Consider the following 20,210-nt stretch of genomic DNA (forward strand, 5'->3'; position numbering starts at 1 on the left):
GAGTTCAGCTTCAATTTGCTCTCCTTCATCCTTTTTTTTTTTTTATTCAGATTTTTACCTCCCCTTTTTTTGTTGTACAGGGCACAAAAAGAAACAAATTCATTAAAATGAACATGCATCATACTGATATGACAAGCATTAAACATATACCTTTCAGTTATACAATTTAAGCAGAATTAAACAACAATACAGGGTAGACCAGGATAAAACAAAACGGGGCCCTTGATTGAATCCCAACCACATTAATTTTCAATACATCTACCCCGGTTCTCTTTCCTTCCAACTTCGTATAGGCTCCCATATTTCCATGCCTAGTTTCTTTCCTCTCCTACCCGTCCTTGCATAAATCGCTTTCTCTAGATTATAGGCAGTTAACAATTTTATTAACCATTGGTGAAATGTGGGTGGTAAACGATCCAACCAGGCCATCGCGATATAAAGCCTTAGAACCGCCATTGCCACAAAGATAAAGTATTCATACTGGGTCTGCCTAGCATTCTCCTCTATTCCAAGGAGTACCATTGATGTTGTTAGGGTAACCTCTATCCTTAATGATCTTCTGAAAAAAATCTCTATTTCATCCCAGGTAGGTTTTAAGTAGGTACAAGTCGCGAACATATGTGTCAAATCAGCCTCAGAGCTATCGCATTTTGGACAAGTGATACCAGCTACCCCTCCCCTAGCGGGTATATAATACAGGAAATACAACGTCTTATAATGTTGCGCCTGAAGTGGTGCTGCACATAAAAGTTTCTGTCCTAACTCCAATGATTTGTGAAAGGTTGCCCCTTCTGTACCCACCTTCTGCACCCACTTTCCCTCATATTTTTCCAAATCATCTGCTTGATGGTCTATTAATTCAGAATAAAACCTTTTAATAGTGCACTCTGTGCCATCCTGCACTATGTCCAAAATGGAATTTGTACCGAATCCCGTCGGCCCTCCAGTCTTTTTCAACATAAAGCTCCTAATTTGCAAAAACTTAAAAAAATGAGTTGAATCTAATCCATATATTGCTTGAAGGCTGCTAAACTGCATTACCCCCTGTGCTCCTATCATATCCCCCATTTTATTAATCCTGTGGTTTCCCCATTCCGAGAAGACGACCCCAGAAAATATATCACCAGGGAGAGTAGGATTATTACTCAGCCTGGTGTACGCATTATATCTGCCTATGCCAAATCTTTTTTGCAAACGCTGTCCAGATTTTTTGGGCAGCCATGACTGTTTTGAATTTGGTTCTCTTAAAATAGCTATGCTCTGTAAACTTCAAAAAGCAATTCTGCGCCTGATCTCCTAGTACTAATGAGTATATTGCTCATCTTGCCCTTCACTTTCTGATCCTCCGAATAGACATGCCATATATTGAAGGCACGCCGCCCAATAATACATTCTCACATCAGGTAATGCCCACCCACCTCGTTCCCTTGGGAGTGCCATAAATCTCAATGCCCTTCGGGTCTTTCCATGTGCCCATACAAAACGATTTATCATGTGCTCAATATCCTTAAACCACCTAGCTTCAAACAATAAGGGTATAGCCCTGAACAAATACAAACATTTCGGTAGCAGCATCATTTTAACTATATTAGTTCGACCTACTATTGAAAAGTGTATGTTGTGCAGCCTGTCTAGATCCTTTTTCGCCTTGTTTATTACTGGTGTTATATTTGACTCCACAAGTTTGTCTAAATCTGACATTATTGTTACACCTAAATATACACCACTCTGTACCACCCGATGATCCAGGCAGAGCGTTTTGCTATGTTTAATGATCTGTGTTTTCGGCGTGTTTAGTGCATATCCCGACACCTCACCAAAAAGCTGTGCTTCCATTTCAACCAGGCCTATAGCTTCCGTAGGGCAAGAAGTAACGTCATCGGCGTATGCCAAGATTTTCTACTGGGCAGATATTATCATTTAACTCTATGCACCGTATATATGGATCCATATAAAGGGCAAAGAGGAGCGGGGAGCATGGGCACCCCTGCTGTGTGCCCCTCTTAATCTGGAATGGCAGCGTATGCCCCGCATTTACTCGTATACGAGCAGTTGGAGCTGTATATAAGACCTGGAGAGCTTTTACCAACCCCTCCCCAAACCCTACCCTCCCCAAGATACACCACAAGAAGTCCCAGGAGACCCGGTTAAAGGACTTTTCAGCATCTAATAACAGCACTGCGAACGGGTCTCCTGCAACCTCTGCAGCATCGAAGAGAGTTATGACCTTTCGGGTATGATGCGTGGTTCCCCTTCCGGGTATAAACCCGTGTTGATTAATACACACTAGAGTATTAATTACTTTCGCTATTCTTAGTGCTAGGACTTTAGAGTAAATGTTGGTGTCTGCGTTTATTAGGGTTATTGGCCTATATGATCCAGGTTGATTTGGTGGTTTACCCTTTTTTAGTATTATTACGATATCTGCACCTGCCCAACTGTAGGAGAGTAGAGTCTGCTATCCTATGGTCACCCCAAATTTTTGCTTTTTGCTTCACTGGTTTTCGACTACTGAGGCTGTGGGCCTGCTAATCAGACCCCCAGCCTGCTGTTCTCTCTCTAAATTATTAATACATGTGCTATAGGTACATACCACAATTGGAAATTGACTCCTTGTCAGCCCCTGTACCATGCACTATAGGTGCTCAGGGCATAGGTGCCACCAAGGCCTACCAGGGGCTGCAGCATATCTTTTGCCACCCCTGGGTGGTTCTTAAATTGACACAACTGGCTGATCACTCAGCTGGGGCAAGATGGTGTAATCACCTCTTGCTTAGATATAGTATACCTATATCTAAACCTATATCTGGACACATATAAACCTGTGAGCCACTCCTATGGAAGGCCTTATCAGTTCTGGAGGCAGAGTGCGTGGTTTAATGTGAGATGGAGCTCTAGCATGAGCTGAGCCTGTCTGCAGCTGTCGGGAACAAATCCCTAAGCTGTTTCAGGATAATGCCATACCATATACTATTAAGTGCATTATAATCCTCGCGGTTATATAGCAACTTTGGTTTGGCTTTATCAAAACATGTCGTGTAAGGTGTCATACGATTTGGAATACTATCCCCTCGCCAGTTCTGGCGACGGGGATAGCATTCCACCCCTCTAGAGGGGTAAGACATGTTACTTTACTGAAATGCGGTTAGTTTCTAAAAGGCCCTCAGATCCACAAAATGGATGCTTCTGCCACAGACACAAGTCTGACCCCCTGAAGCTGACCGAAACTCAGCCAAAGGGGCTGAACAAAGGGTTTCCTGTCGCAGGGAGGTGTCACACCCCCCCAGACAGGAGATAGTGGATTGTAGCAGGGAGGTTTGAAAGAAACCAGACACTGCATGGGGAGCACAAGGCTGCCCCTTGCATAATCCGGTCAAACCGGTTCTGAGGCACACCAGCCCCAGTCCCAGCACGGCCTGGATCAAAGGAAAGGGGTGTATCCACCCCCTTCCTGGGTCCCACCCATAGGAGGGGACCTAGCAGGTAATCCAGCCCCCCAGATTCGAATAAGAGTGGGAGCAGTGCCAATGCACTTCAGATTATCCTGATGAAACATAAGAAACGAAACTCTGGACCCTTCGACATCCTACTCAACGTAGAAGACTGAAGAATCTCCCTTGTGGTCAAGGAGTGACCACCCTGTGCAAACAGGTACCATCCAGCCCTCGACATCTGCTTTGTTGCAGTTCCCGCCGGAACTCGAGCGACAAAGATCGACGAGATCAAGCTTGCCTGACTTCTAACAGCCCGATCCATAGTCCCTGCAGAGCTGAGACCCGTGAAGGCGACCAGAAGCGTGGGGCACGCCATCTTGAAAAGACCACGAGACGCTGACCGTGCAGCCCACGAGTGACCCTCGAAGCTGTACACCGGGGTTTGAGAAGCCCCAACCCTGAGCCACTCTTGCACCGAAGTTCAGCCCTCCACACTCGACGAGTGCTGCGTGGGGCCCTTCTGCTTCTTTTGGCTCAACGCGTTGCCAGCTAGCTTGTGGCCCCTGTGCCAACGAAAAACGAAATACAACTTGTGATTCTGGTTTCTCCAGATTTGCACCCACTCCCCTGAAAAGGAGTACCCACTCTGACCCTCCTGGTCCGAGTGAGAAGTAATCTCCCGGTTCCGCTTGGATTGCTTTTGCCAAGTGTTGTTTGCTCCAATCTCGAAGCCGACAGCGCCGATGGCGAGAGCCTTTGTGGGACAGATCGTGACCCGCTCCTGTACTTCGTAGATGCCCCAGAGCCCACGCGACAGCAGAGAGAAGCTCCTCGACAACCACCTGATTGCGCCCGACATTGCCTGGTTCCATCCTGGTTCCACCCTGGACTCTGTCCCCTCTGCTTTCAGGTACTTTTCGACTTCGATCCACCCTTGGATCCCATCGGACACTTCTCCTTCACAGCGCCTGCAGCCTCTTCAGCTTCAAGCACCAAGAACAAGCGTGACGAAACCCGACACTACTTCGACCCTGTGCACCCGCTTCCTGTGGGTGAGGTAACATTGCTACGCCGGTGTTCCCACACTGGTACACACCTCTAGGGTCTGTGTCTTAAGTTTTGTCTTTCTAGGTTCAGCGGAAGTGTCCTAAAACTCTATTTGCTTAACTTTTACGCACCATTGACTTGCATTGGTGCATGCGTGTGCTTTCAGCACTGCACCCGAATCCCGCGGGCTTTTCCCGACTTCAGCATTGCTTGTCCCGACTGCTCCCAGCGATTCCCTAGGCCCTAGGCCTAACCACTGTTCGATTGGTATCTCTTATACCACTTTCTTACTATATGGTCTGAGTGGCCCCTCACCCTCATCCATAATTGTGCAACTTTGTATGTTATACTGTGCTTTTGATTTAACGCTTGTGCCTCTTTGTTCATAAAGAATACTGGGGATTATTTTAAGTAATAAATACATATATTTTTATAATATATACTTGTGTGGTGTCCTTTCATTTGATATTACAGGACTGTGATTGGTAAAACAGCTCGCTTAACACGACCTCTTGAGTTAAGCCTTTAAGGCTGCTTAGTCTATGCTACCATTAAGATAGCTTGTCTACAAGGTTGACTTACAACCAGACACCATAAGGGAAAGCTTGGACTGATACAAGGTGGTTCCAGAATTGGAAACATCATATATCAGGCCAACTTCTCACATTGGTGCGCAGTGGTGCGGATTTGAGCTTGCTGTTGTTTTACCATTGCATTATTTTTATCAAATTGAAAGATCACATCAAGTACCTTAGGTACATATAAATCAAAAGCTTAGCATATTAAGTTCTACTGAACTTAGTAGTTGTAGATTAAAGGGATTAGCACACCCTGACTACAACTCACTAGCAAGGTACAGTAGGAAAACACTTAGTGTAGGTAAGTGCACCACTTACACCTCACTAGCAGTCGTGTCTGGCACAGGTGAGACTCCAAGCTCTCTGCCTGTGACAGTTGACCTTACCCAGGCAACTTCCAGCTATGACAAACTTAGCCACAAAGACTTGTGTTCCTTGTGCATATCAAGAGGGCTAAAAAGGGGCAGAGGTCCCACCATTCCTACCCTGATAGCCATTCTAGAACAGGATGACTTAGCTAAGGCGAGTGCAGCTCCCCTAGATTCAGGAGATGGAGTGAACCCCCCTGTAACTGATACCACTCCAGAGGAGGAAGAAGAAGAGGAGGAAGAGGAGGAGGAGGAGGACTCAGATGTAGAGGACCCAGAAAATCAGGATCACAGGGGTAGCCAGGTTATAGTTGCCAGGCTTAACCAGGCCATCTTAAACCTATTGGGGAATGGAGAGGGCCAGCACCTCCCCAGATCCCAAAATATCATTCTCCCAGGCAACAGAAGCGTGAGATCTCCATCAGGGGACTCTCACATTTCTAGTGCCTCAAGAGAATCTCAGAGAGGGATGACTTCCTCTCAGAAGATAGAACATAGAGCCTGGATGAGGGCTGTCAAACTCCAAATAGATAGGGAGGAGTTAGCCCTGGCTCAAGCTAGACTTGCCTTGGCAAGAGAGCAAATGTTGTGTGGCTTAGATGCCACTGGTGGCAGCATAATTCCTAGAGAGAAAGACAGGAGCTATGATAATAGAAACCTGACAAAAATTGTGCCCCCCTACAAGGAAGGGGATGACATCCACAAATGGATGACTGCACTTGAGAGAGCCTACATGGTACAGCAGGTTCCTCAGGATCAGTGGGCTGCAATTTTATGGTACTCCTTTTCTGAGAAAGGGAGGGATAGGCTCCTCACAGTTAGACCTGAGGATGCCAAAAACTATTCTGTCCTGAAGAGTGCTCTTATTGAAGGGTTTGGCCTAACCACTGAGCAATACATGTTGTTGTTCAGAGACACCCAAAAAGCACAGACTCAGGACTGGACTGATTTTGTTGATTGTGCCACTAAGGCTCTGGAGGGTTGGCTGCAGGGAAGTAAAGTCTCAGAATATACAGGATTGTACAATCTTATAATGAGAGAGCAGATCCTTAATAACTGTCAGAACCAGCTGCTGCATCAATACCTTATTGACTCTGATCTGACCTCTCCCCAAGAATTGGGAAGGAAGGCAGACAAATGGGTCAGAACAAGGATTAAGCAGAAACCCCAGAACCAAGGTGGTGACCAGAAGAAAACAGACCAGAAGGGTGGGAATCAGAAAGATAAAGAAAAGGACCAGAAGTCTTCAGGCCCCCAAACTAATAATAAGGAGGGTGGTTCCCAAAATGGAAACAAGAAAAAGAAGAATGATGGCCCAAAGAAACCTTGGTGTAATACCTGCAAATCAGTTTCACACTGGGGCAGTGAATGCACCAAGAAAAATCCAGTCCCCACCACTGTAGCTCCTAAAGCACCTGCACCCCCTAGTACAGTTAACAGTGGTGGTACACAACCTAAGGGCATAGTTGGGTTAACCTTGGGTACTGAGATGGAATCTGGCCTAGTCAGAATCCCTACTCAGGCAGTTCTCCTATATGATGTGGACTTAGCTTTGTCCACTACAGTGAGTCCCAGTAACCTGGGCAAATATAGGCAGACGCCTTTGATAAATGAGAAACTGGCTCAGGCCTACAGGGACACATGTGCCAGTGTCACTATGGTGACACCTGACTTTGTGGATCCTGGACAGATTGTACTAGGTGAAAGTTACCTAGTGACCAATGCAAGCAACTCCACTACTTCCCATAGTGTGGCTGTTGTAAACTTCTCCTGGGGAGGGGTAGATGGCCTAAAGAAAGTTGTTGTGAGTGCAGACCTCCCAGTAGACTGTCTGTTAGGCAATGATCTTGAAAGCTCAGTTTGGTCAGAAGTGGAGTACAGGACTCATGCAGAAATGCTAGGGATTTCAGCACATGTCCTTGCAGTGACAAGGACTCAGGCTAAGAAGTGCCTTCCTGAACCAGTAGTGGATCTTAGAACAATAGACCAACCACAACCCAAGAGAAGGAGCAAGAGGGTTAAGGTTTTGTCTTCCCCCTTGCCCCAGGTTGAGGATCAGATTTCAGAGGAAACTGATTCTGCAGTCCAATAGGAGACTGTCTCTGAGGAACTTGAGCCTGATCAGGTTGAGTTTCTGGGGACAGGGGGACCCTCAAGGGCAGACCTGGGGCAGGCTCAATTAGATTGCCCTTCACTTGAACCCCTCAGACAGCAAGCTGCTGCTGAGGCTGCAGGGAATGCTCAAGGTGCCCATAAAGTTTATTGGGATGATGGACTCCTTTACTCAGAGGCTAGAGACCCCAAGCCTGGTGCAACCAGGAGGTTGGTCATACCTTTGAAGTTTAGGGGTTTCCTTCTCACCTTGGCCCATGATATTCCCCTTGCAGGACACTTAGGCCAGAACAAGACTTGGGACAGGCTTGTTCCACACTTTCACTGGCCTCATATGTCAAAAAATGTCAAGGAGTTTTGTCGCTCCTGTGTCACTTGCCAAGCCAGTGGTAAGTCAGGTGGCACAACAAAGGCCCCCCTGATACCACTACATGTGGTGGGGGTGCCCTTTAAACGTGTTGGAATAGACATTGTGGGTCCCATGGATCCTCAAACAGCATCTGGGCACAGATTTATACTGGTGGTAGTGGATCATGCCACCATGTACACAGAGGCAATTCCCCTAAGGACCACCACAGCACCTGTGGTGGCAAAAGCCCTCATTGCAGTTTTCTCAAGAGTGGGCTTTCCAAAGGAGGTGTTATCAGACAGAGGTACAAACTTCATGTCTGGATATCTAAAAGCAATGTGGAAGGAGTGTGGAGTAAACTACAAGTTTACCACACCCTATCACCCACAGTGCAATGGGCTTGTGGAGAGATTCAACAAGACCCTCAAGGGAATGATAAAAGGTTTACCAGAGAAGCTCAGGCGTAAATGGGACATCCTTTTACCCTGCTTGCTCTTTGCTTACAGAGAGGTCCCACAGAAGGGGGTTGGCTACAGTCCTTTTGAACTTTTGTTTGGCCACCCTGTGAGGGGTCCACTATGTTTGGTGAAGGAAGGATGGGAGTTACCTCTCAAAAAGCCTAAGCTAGATGTTGTGGACTATGTACTTGGTCTCCGCTCCAGGATGGCTGAGTATATGGAGAGAGCATCCAAAAACCTGGAGGCAAGTTAGGAACTACAGAAAGCTTGGCATGACCAAAAGGCTGTTCTGGTTGAGTTCCAGCCAGGGCAGAAGGTGTGGGTGTTGGAGCCAGTGGCCCCAGCAGCACTCCAGGACAAATGGACTGGACCCTACCCTATCATTGAGAAAAAGGGAGAAGTCACCTACTTGGTTGACTTTGGAACCCCTAGGAGCCCCCACAGGGTGCTTCATGTAAATCGTTTGAAAGCATTTGTGGACAGGGAGGACATGAGCTTGCTCATGGCCACAGATGGGGAACAGGAGGAAGAGAGTGACCCTCTCCCAGACCTGCTTTCCCAGAACCCTGATGATGGTTCAGTTGATGGAGTAGCCTTGGCAGGCAGCCTCACTGACCAGCAGCAGATGGACTGCAGACAAGTTTTGCAAGCCCATAGACACTTGTTTTCACTCACACCCAGTCAAACTAACTGGTGCACCCGTGAGGTGGACACTGGTGACAGTCTGCCTGTGAAGAATAAGATCTACAGGCAACCTGACCATGTCAGAGATTGTATAAAGGCTGAGGTGCAAAGGATGTTGGAGCTTGTAGTGATTGATCCATCAGAGAGCCCATGGGCAAGCCCAGTGGTCCTTGTGCCAAAACCTCATACCCAAGATGGAAAGAGAGAAATGAGATTTTGTGTGGACTACAGAGGTCTCAATGCTGTCACTAGGACAGATGCACATCCCATTCCAAGAGCAGATGAGCTCATTGATAAATTAGCTTCAGCCAAGTTTCTGAGCACATTTGATTTGACAGCTGGCTACTGGCAGATCAGACTAGCTGAAGAGTCAAAAGCCAAGACAGCATTCTCTACCCCTAGTGGACATTATCAGTTTGTGGTAATGTCCTTTGGTCTGAAGAATGCACCTGCCACTTTCCAAAGGTTGGTGAACCAAGTCCTTGCTGGGTTGGATGACTTTTGTGCAGCATATCTAGATGATATTGCTGTCTTTAGCTCCACCTGGGAGGATCACCTGATCCACCTGAAGAAAGTTCTGGAGGCCCTGCAAAAGGCAGGCCTGACTATCAAGGCTACCAAGTGCCAGATAGGGCAGAGTAAGGTTGTATACCTGGGCCACCTAGTAGGTGGGGGTCAGGTTCAGCCACTGGAGAGCAAGATCCAGACCATACAGGACTGGGCTCCTCCAACTACCCAGACACAAGTCAGAGCCTTCTTGGGCCTGACTGGGTATTACAGAAAGTTTGTGAAAAACTATGGGTCCATTGTAACACCATTAAATGACTTGACATCCAAGAAGATGCCAAAAAAGGTTCAGTGGACAGTTAGCTGTCAAAAGGCATTTGATGACCTGAAGAAGGCCATGTGCTCGGCACCTATCCTGAAGAGTCCTGACTACTCCAAACAGTTCATTGTACAGACAGATGCTTCTGAGTTGGGGGTGGGAGCTGTGCTTTCACAACTTAATCAAGATTGTCAAGACCAGGGGGGCGCTAGAGGGCGCACTGCGGAATGGCTGGCTGAGAGAGTCAGCTCCGCCGGACAGGAGTGAAACAGCGGCCTAAGACCCCCATTGAGTGAGATATACGGAGCGCAAATAATAGAAATGGCAGTCGGAATGCATCCCACATGATCCCTGTGTGCTGGGCGGACGATTTTCTAATGCCTGTGACGGATATTGGAGAAAATTGAGATGAAGCCGGACGGACTCGCAAAATGGCCGCGCCTGGTGATCGGAGCAACGAGAGGTTTTGAAGACTGACTGCCTTCCCCTGCGCCGCCCTGCCCCGGTAAGCGGCCCACTGAAGAGACCCCCGGACGTACAAGTAAGCGCACAGCAAGCGGCAACGGGAGTGAGGGGAACACGCTATAAATAGACGTGCGTTCCAGCGGACCCAAAATGGCGGAGGCGCTAGAACGCATAGCGAAAACGGCAAGAGGGGAGAGCACAGCACGAGTGGACCCACACAGCGCAGGCAAAAACTGACCCAGGGTGGAGGGGGAAGGAAAAAGTGCGGCAAACAGCAGGAAAAGCATACTTTCAGAGGCGCACGCACAAGCATGAATGACGCCGTATGACAGAAGATCACCCGGTGAAGTAGAGGAGAGCGCGGGAAGACACTCTGGGCAGAGGCAGTGACGTGATTGCTACTGCAAGCTAGAGATACCACGAGTAACATTGCCAGCGCTAAGTGGCTGATGATTCGCGTTGCAGTTACACAGCGACCCACCTACATTACCCACACATGTGAGTCCCTACAGCAGAGAGGAACCTGAGACACCCTGACGATCAGGCACAGTAGGGGCAAAACAGCGATACACCACACGGACATCTGCTAACTGGCGCTCCTGGGCTACTGCAACGCCAGGGAACATGGCCTGAACTGAGGTGGCCCCTCTCTCGCCAGAAAAGTAAACGCGAAGGAGCACGAGAACCGCGTCTCCACCTGATGAATAGGGCTACTGCACAAGCGGGATCACGGCCACCGACCCGCCGGAACCAATCCATCACGAGCGCCCAGGCAACAATAAGCCCGTTGCGACACGGCTCTCCTACTTGCTTGGGTGAGATGGGTAAGCCGGATAAACAGCAATCTAAGTTACCGTTTGATACCAAGAAACAAACCAAGAACGGTGCGACTGCCCCGGAACTGGACGACGATCAGGGCTCGACTGAAACTACGGGAATGGAAGGAGTCCTGAGAGCTATTCAGCGAAGTCTCCAAGAGATGAATGGTAAACTTGATAGTGTGGTGCAACGAGTAGACAATATGGCGGCCAAAATAGAAAAACATGAAGGACGATTGACGGAAGCGGAGCAGAGAATCTCAACAGTGGAAGACGACTCCAGGAACGCGCTGAAAACTTGCGGAGGATTTAATAAAACGCTGGAGACCCTCCGAGCGAAGGTGGAGGACCAGGAAGCGAGATCTAGGCGCAATAATGTACGAATTTCTGGCCTTCCGGAGTCCACCAACACGGGCAGGATGGAGACCTACATCGAAACATTGCTCACAGAGATCTTTGGCGCTGAAAAACTGTCAAATGTGTTCCTGGTGGAAAGAGCCCACCGTTCATTGGCACCGACACCTAAACCAGGGATGGCCCCGCGCATGATTATAGCCCGCATACTAAATTACAGGGACCGGGATACAGTCCTGAGATTGGCCAGAGAGATGGGCAAAATCACGCATCACGGAAATACACTAGAATTGTATCCAGACCACACTATGGCAGTGCAGATGGCGCGCAAAGAATTTGCCCCGGTAAAGAAAAAATTGCGAGAACTGGGATTGGATTACGCAATGCTCTACCCGGCAAAGCTCAAAATCATAAATGCGGGTAAACCGATTGTGCTCCCAACGGTGCAGGCGGCGCAGGAATACATCAAGAAACTGAAGAACCTGAGGAAATCGCAAGAACGGGATGAGCTGACCAGCGATGTTGAATGATGATTCGAAAGAACAAGACTACAAACCGGTATCTGCGACGGGACGAAGTACACCTCTGAAACGAGATGCTGCAGATAGACACTTATGCGGACAAAGACTATAGACATAGGGGGAAAAATGACCGAATCTGCTATCTAGATACCGCAAGATAGGAGAGACCCCCTTGCAGTACATTCATGGCCGCACCCGTTGCCAGAGCCGGAGGTGATGCCACCCGCAGTGAGTACTATGAACGCACATGGGACACTTGGGTGAAGGGAGGCTGGAACCTAGTTGCGGAATTCTGGGTGGCACCAACCTAGGTAAAACGTTTGGAAGTAAATGGAGCACGAACTGATTGAGCTCTGGTTTCACAGGCAGGGATGGAAAGTTGACAGACACTGCAAGGTCACACTGTCTGCACTGGTAAAGACGGGATAGAACGCCTATAAGTGAGTGCATTGGACTAGCAAAGCAAGACAATCGCTATAATGCAGTGGAGGATGTTGTGCTGTAAGGCAAAGTACATTTAAGAATGGGATATGATGGGGTAAAAAAGGACACATGTGTGATATATTGACTTGACCGCTACCTCCTGTCCACATCCAATACGTGGATGGAGATGTGTGCACCTGGTGACACCCCCAAGAGGGTGCGCCCCAACTCCAGTTTTATGATTGTTTTGTATGTTAGAAAGGGAAGGCTTTGGCAAAGTTTGGGAGCTGAAGTGGGAGGGGGGAGGACGGGGGGATTCGGAGTTGTTAGAATTCAACCTCTGTGTCTGAGAGGCATGGCGACCTTCATATTTCTGAAACACACAGTAAAGATAGTAATAGTGCATTTCAACCACAGCTGCTTACACCAAGGGATGGGACAAACTACTGACACTCGACCCATGAGGGAGAACACTGACATATCAGAATATAAACAGGTATTACCAACATGACTAGATCACATGGTATAAAGTTTATCACGTGGAATGTACGGGGACTGGGTAACCCCAAAAAAATCCGACAAATGTTTGCGTATTTTGACAGGTTACATATTGATATAGCCTTTCTGCAGGAAACACACATAGCAAATACCAGGGAGTCTAGTTTGGGTGCTCGATGGCCAGAATCGGTTACAAACTCAAATTATTCATCATACTCCAGAGGGGTCAGCATACTAGTTCGCAAAGGGACACACTTCACGATAGACTACACGCACACTGATCGAGAAGGCAGATGCATAGTGGTGGTGGGTACCGTGCGGCACCGACGGCTGGCTCTAGTTAACACATATGGCCCTAATATAGATGATCCAGGGTACTTTAGGGCAATGTGGACATAATTGCAGACCTTCAGGTAGAACACGTGCTGTGGGGGGGGGACTTTAATGTGGCACTGCGTGATGCCTTGATAGGACCACAGGAACATTAGAACCACATGTCAGAGCAAGAGCGATGATCCAAGATGCCATAGCCGACCTAAACATGACGGATATATGGAGAGATCAGAACCCAACGATGACAGTGGCGACCCATATAAACGCTGTACACAACAGCTGGTCCAGGCTAGACTACTGGTTGGGAACACATGAACTGACAACATGGGCCACTGATATAAAACACCTACCACGAACTTTGTCAGATCATAGAGATGACTATCCCGCATTATGAGCCGCCACCATTTGCTTGGAGGTTTAATGCAGCGGCATTACAAGATACCCTATATGTAGACACCCTACACACAGCAATGGTAGACTATTTTGAATTGAATGGCCCCACGACGGACGATCCTGGTCTGCTGTGGGAGGCTTTTAAAGCCACAATACGCGGGGTAAGCATAAGTACCTCCACAGGCATTTTAAGGGACATTAGAAAACAACTGCACTCACGCGAGGCCGAGATGCACAAATTAGAACAGCAATACGCACAAACAAGGGACACTAAATTGTTGGGAGACATACAAGCCTTACTAGTGGAACACCGCCAATTTGCAGCAGACGAGCTTAAATATGTATCCAAACGCAAAAATGCTAGACGGTATGGGGAGGGAGGTAGGCCGGGTAAAGCACTAGCAGATAAGATTTGCTCGGGACGTGCAACCCAAAATATCACGGCTATACGAACCCGGGAAGGGAATGTCATCAGAGACGTTCCGGGAATAAAGAGGGAATTTATGGACACTTATGGTGCACTGTATGCAGAACGCCCCTTGATACCGCAAGAAGAATTATTGGAATATATGGCAGACGTGGAAATTGCATGGCTAGTAAATGGGCACCGAGAATACCTAGCTCGCCCTATCACTGTAGAGGAAGTCACGGATATCATTAGGAAACTACCAAATGGCAAGGCACCGGGGCCTGATGGGTTTGTGGCGGAATTTTATAAACAGTTTGCAGACCTACTAGCCCCACATTTAGTGAGAGTATACGGAGCGGCACATGAGGCACAAACACTACCAGCATCAATGCGTGAGGCTATGCTTATTACACTGTTGAAGCCTGGGAAAGACGAAGATAGATGTGATTCCTATCGCCCTCTCTCACTCATCAACGTGGACGCGAAAATAATAGCAAGCTTATTGGCAGATAGACTTAAGCCACTGATGCCCATGTTGATACGACCGGATCAATCCGGGTTTATACCAGATAGATCCACCATGCACAACACACGAACATTATTCGCACTAGCCCATTATTTGGCACCAGACATTAAGGCTGTGGCGGTACTGTTGGACGCAGCCAAGGCCTTTGACACCATAGACTGGCCGTTTCTACAGGCAGTGCTAGTACGCATGGGTTTCCCAGGTATTTTTCTGGGGTGGATCACAATGCTGTACACGAACCTGACAGCTCGAGTCAAAATTAACAAATATATCACAGAACCCATTAAGATCTGTAGAGGAACAAGACAGGGATGCCCCCTTTCACCATTACTATTCGCGTTGATACTGGAACCTCTAGCATGCAAAATTCGGCAGCACCATCACTATTCGGCAATACAACTACCAGCACGGCCCATACACATCTCACTCTACGCAGATGATATGGTATTATACGTTAAAAATCCGGAACAGCACCTTAATCCCTTGTTAAGAGAATACATCAAATTCGGCCAACACTCTGGATTTCAGATAAATTGGTCTAAGTCCCTAGTATTAGCATTGACAGACAGCACACACCCCACAACATTGGACTACCCATTGGAGTGGTCGGACGAGCCGACCAAATATTTAGGAATCTGGTTCCATAGAGACCCGGAGCTAGTAATACGAACTAATTATGGTAAAACTATCATGTCCCTAGAGGAAAAAATCACAAGATGGAATAAACTACCACTATCCTTGGCAGACAGAGTAGCGATAGTCAAAATGGTGCTATTACCAAAGTTCCTCTATTTATTTAATAATATCCCGATAAAACCAACTGCAGAGGTCTTCCGCAACATTACGAAATTGGTGCTTAACTTACTCTGGGCGGGAAAACAGGCCAGGCTAGAATTACACACTATGACATTGCCGTTTGCTCAGGGAGGTTTCAAGGTCCCAGACTTTTATCTTTATTACCTGTGCGCTCAGGCGCAATTCGCGCATTACTGGTACCACGAAATACCGTTCCTGACGCATGTCGGGGTGGAAGCGGGTGATGCAGACCCGATTCCACTAACGAGCATATTAACACACAAAAGGCCTAGGCTACACGATCATGATATTAACCCGGTAAACACTACCACAGAAGCGTGGAGACTGATAGGAAAGGTAGCGAAATGCTTGCCACTTTATGCACCTGCACTCCCCCTAGCACACCATCCAGCACTTTCAGTAACACAGGAGAAGGTTGGCATGGACCTGCTAAAACGAGCTGGGATAGACAAATTTGGCGACTTATATGAAGATGGGATGTTCCGGACACTAGATAAACTGGACTATGTAACTAACCCGACACTATTGTTTAACTTCACCTATTACAGGGTGCAGAGGGCGGTGAAAGAACATTTTCCAAACTACCCGAATGAACCCGAGATTCTGACGTCTCTGCAGTTAATACTTACCACTCCCTCAGCCTCGCACATGGTATCGAAATTGTACACTAGCTTACAGCGGGACGTGGGAGGAACCACGGAGAAAGCGAGGGATAAATGGGCTAATGCATTAGACACACCACTAACAGACGAGGAATGGTTAACAGCGTGCCTACTTACGGGTATGCTGACACCCAATGGGAATTTGAAGATCATTCACTACAAGTATCTCCACCAGATGTACTAAACCCCGCTAAGGTTGTTTAGATATGGCCTACGAGATGACTCGCGTTGTGTGAGGTATGGGCAGGAAAACGCTGACTTCATACATCTAGCGTGGAATTGTAGAAAAGTGGCAGGCTTTTGGGGAGAGGTGATACAGGCCCTTAGTGAAATGCTAGGAACATCACTGCAATGCGAGGCAAAGGTCTGCATGCTAGGCATTATACCTCAGCTGAGAGCACAAAGGCGTAGATTCTGCGTGGTGGCATTGTTGATAGCCAGGCGCAGGGTTTCGATGCATTGGAATAGCAAAATGGGGCCAAAGTCTACACAATGGCTAGAAGATCTAACATATTGTCAGGACACGCTGGTAACCTATGAGGAAGAGTTGCCGGCCAGGTCACGCCCAAAAGATTATTGGATGTATTTACGCACCTATTTATTAAACCGCGAATCGGTAGACACTGTTGAAAGCTAATACCTTGGTGTAAAATAAGTTCAGTAAAATGAAATGTGGACATGTCGTGAGGAAGGAGGAGGGAGGATGCTGTGACACAGGGGAGTTTTCTTTAGAGTTTTTATGTGTTTGGTTAGACTGTTTACAGACTGGTTGAAGAGTAAAATGGCAAGCGTAAACACGATGTACATAAGCACTAATCTAAGTACTGCATTATCGTCTGCTGTGACGCCGCCAAGCCTTTGGATGTCGGCTGATGGGCTGTGTAAGTGACCGAACACGTTGCTGATGATACAATTACATGGCCGGCCTGATGAGGTTGTAGGCGATACCATGTTTGTAGGTACTATAAACTGTGTGCTAAACTGCTTGCACCAATAAATAAATAAAAAAAAAAAAAAGATTGTCAAGACCAGACCATTGCTTTTATTAGCAGAAGGCTGACCCCAGGGAGAAACGTTGGTCAGCTATTGAGAGGGAGGCCTTTGCTGTGGTTTGGGCCCTGAAGAAGTTGAGGCCATACTTGTTTGGTACTCACTTCCTAGTTCAGACAGACCATAAGCCCCTCTTGTGGCTAAATCAGATGAAGGGTGAAAATCCCAAACTGCTCAGGTGGTCCATTTCCCTACAGGGGATGGACTTTACAGTGGAGCACCGCCCAGGGACTGACCATGGTAATGCAGATGGTCTCTCCAGGTACTTCCAATTAGAACATGAAGACTTATCTGGTCAAGGTTAGTTTAATGTCCCTGCGTTTGGGGGGGGGGGGTTGTGTAGGAGAGTAGGGTCTGCTATCCTATGGCCACCCCAAATTTTTGCTTTTTGCTTCACTGGTTTTCGACTACTGAGGCTGTGGGCCTGCTAATCAGACCCCCAGCCTGCTGTTCTCTCTCTAAATTATTAATACATGTGCTATAGGTACATACCACAATTGGAAATGGACTCCTTGTCAGCCCCTGTACCATGCACTATAGGTGCTCAGGGCATAGGTGCCACCAAGGCCTACCAGGGGCTGCAGCATATCTTTTGCCACCCCTGGCTGGTTCTTAAATTGACACAACTGGCTGATCACTCAGCTGGGGCAAGATGGTGTAATCACCTCTTGCTTAGATATAGTATACCTATATCTAAACCTATATCTGGACACATATAAACCTGTGAGCCACTCCTATGGAAGGCCTTATCAATTCTGGAGGCAGAGTGCGTGGTTTAATGTGAGATGGAGCTCTAGCATGAGCTGAGCCTGTCTGCAGCCGTCGGGAACAAATCCCTAAGCTGTTTCAGGATAATGCCATACCATATACTATTAAGTGCATTATAATCCTTGCGGTTATATAGCAACTTTGGTTTGGCTTTATCAAAACATGTCGTGTAAGGTGTCATACGATTTGGAATACTATCCCCTCGCCAGTTCTGGCGACGGGGATAGCATTTCACCCCTCTAGAGGGGTAAGACATGTTACTTTACTGAAATGCGGTTAATTTCTAAAAGGGCCTCAGATCCACAAAATGGATGCTTCTGCCACAGACACAAGTCTGACCCCCTGAAGCTGACCAAAACTCAGCCAAAGGGGCCTGGACAAAGGGTTTCCTGTCGCAGGGAGGTGTCACACCCCCCCAGACAGGAGATAGTGGATTGTAGCAGGGAGGTTTGAAAGAAACCAGACACTGCATGGGGAGCACAAGGCTGCCCCTTGCATAATCCGGTCAAACCGGTTCTGGGGTACACCAGCCCCAGTCCCAGCGCGGCCTGGATCAAAAGAAAGGGGTGTATCCACCCCCTTCCTGGGTCCCACCCATAGGAGGGGACCTAGCAGGTAATCCAGCCTCCCAGATTCGAATAAGAGTGGGAGCAGTGCCAATGCACTTCAGATTATCCTGATGAAACATAAGAAACGAAACTCTGGACCCTTCGACATCCTACTCAACGTAGAAGACTGAAGAATCTCCCTTGTGGTCAAGGAGTGACCACCCTGTGCAAACAGGCACCATCCAGACCTCGACGTCTGATTTGTTGCAGTTCCCGCTGGAACTCGAGCAACAGAGATCGACGAGATCAAGCTTGCCTGACTTCTAACAGCCCGATCCATAGTCCCTGCAGAGCTGAGACCTGTGGAGGTGACCGGAAGCGTGGGGCATGCCATCTTGAAAAGACCATGAGACGCTGACCGTGCAGCCCACGAGTGACCCTCGAAGCTCTACACCGGGGTTTGAGAAGCCCCAACCCTGAGCCACTCTTGCACCGAAGTTCAGCCCTCCACACTTGACGAGTGCTGCGTGGGGCCCTTCTGCTTCTTTTGGCTCAACGCGTTGGCCAGTCCCTTGCCAGCTGGCTTGTGGCCCCTGTGCCGATGAAAAACAAAATACGACTTGTGATTCTGGTTGCTCCAGATTTGCACCCACTCCCCTGAAAAGGAGTACCCACTCTGACTCTCCTGGTCTGAGTGAGAAGCAATCTCCCGGTTCCGCGTGGATTGCTTTTGCCAAGTGTTGTTTGCTCCAATCTTGAAGCCGACAGCGCCGACGGCGAGAGCCTTTGTGGGACAGTTTGTGACCCGCTCCTGGACTTCGTAGATGCCCCAGAGCCCACATGACAGCGGAGAGAAGCTCCTCAACAACCACCTGATTGCGCCCGACATTGCCTGGTTCCATCCTGGTTCCACCCTGGTCACTGCTGAGTGACCCAGACTCTGTCCCCTCTGCTTTAAGGTACTTTTCAACTTCGATCCACCCTTGGATCCCACCGGATACTTCTCCTTCACAGCGCCTGCAGCCTCTTCAGCTTCAAGCACCAAGAACCAGCGTGACGAAACCCGACACTACTTCGACCCTGTGCACCCGCTTCCTGTGGGTGAGGTAACATTGCAACGCCGGTGTTCCCACACTGGTACACACCTCTAGTGTCTGTGTCTTAAGTTTTGTATTTCTAGGTTCAGCGGAAGTGTCCTAAAACTCTATTTGCTTAACTTTTACGCACCATTGACTTGCATTGGTGCTTGCGTGTGCTTTCAGCACTGCACCCGAATCCTGCGGGCTTTTCCCGACTTCAGCATTGCTTGTCCCGACTGCTCCCAGCGATTCCCTAGGCCCTATGCCTAACCACTGTTCGATTGGTATCTCTTATACCACTTTCTTAGTATATGGTCTGAGTGGCCCCTCACCCTCATCCATAATTGTCTAACTTTGTATGTTATACTGTGCTTTTGATTTAACGCTTGTGCCTCTTTGTTCATAAAGAATACTGGGGATTATTTTAAGTAATAAATACATATATTTTTATAATATATGCTTGTGTGGTGTCCTTTCATTTGATATTACAGGACTGTGATTGGTAAAACAGCTAGTTAACACGACCTTTTGAGTTAAGCCTTTAAGGCTGCTTAGTCTATGCTACCATTAAGATAGCTTGTCTACAAGGTTGACTTACAACCAGACACCATAAGGGAAAGCTTGGACTGATACAAGGTGGTTCCAGAATTGGAAACATCATATATCAGGCCAACTTCTCACACCAACTCTT

This window comes from Lissotriton helveticus, chromosome 4_1 (assembly GCF_964261635.1).
Source record: "Lissotriton helveticus chromosome 4_1, aLisHel1.1, whole genome shotgun sequence".
Taxonomy (NCBI): domain Eukaryota; kingdom Metazoa; phylum Chordata; class Amphibia; order Caudata; family Salamandridae; genus Lissotriton; species Lissotriton helveticus.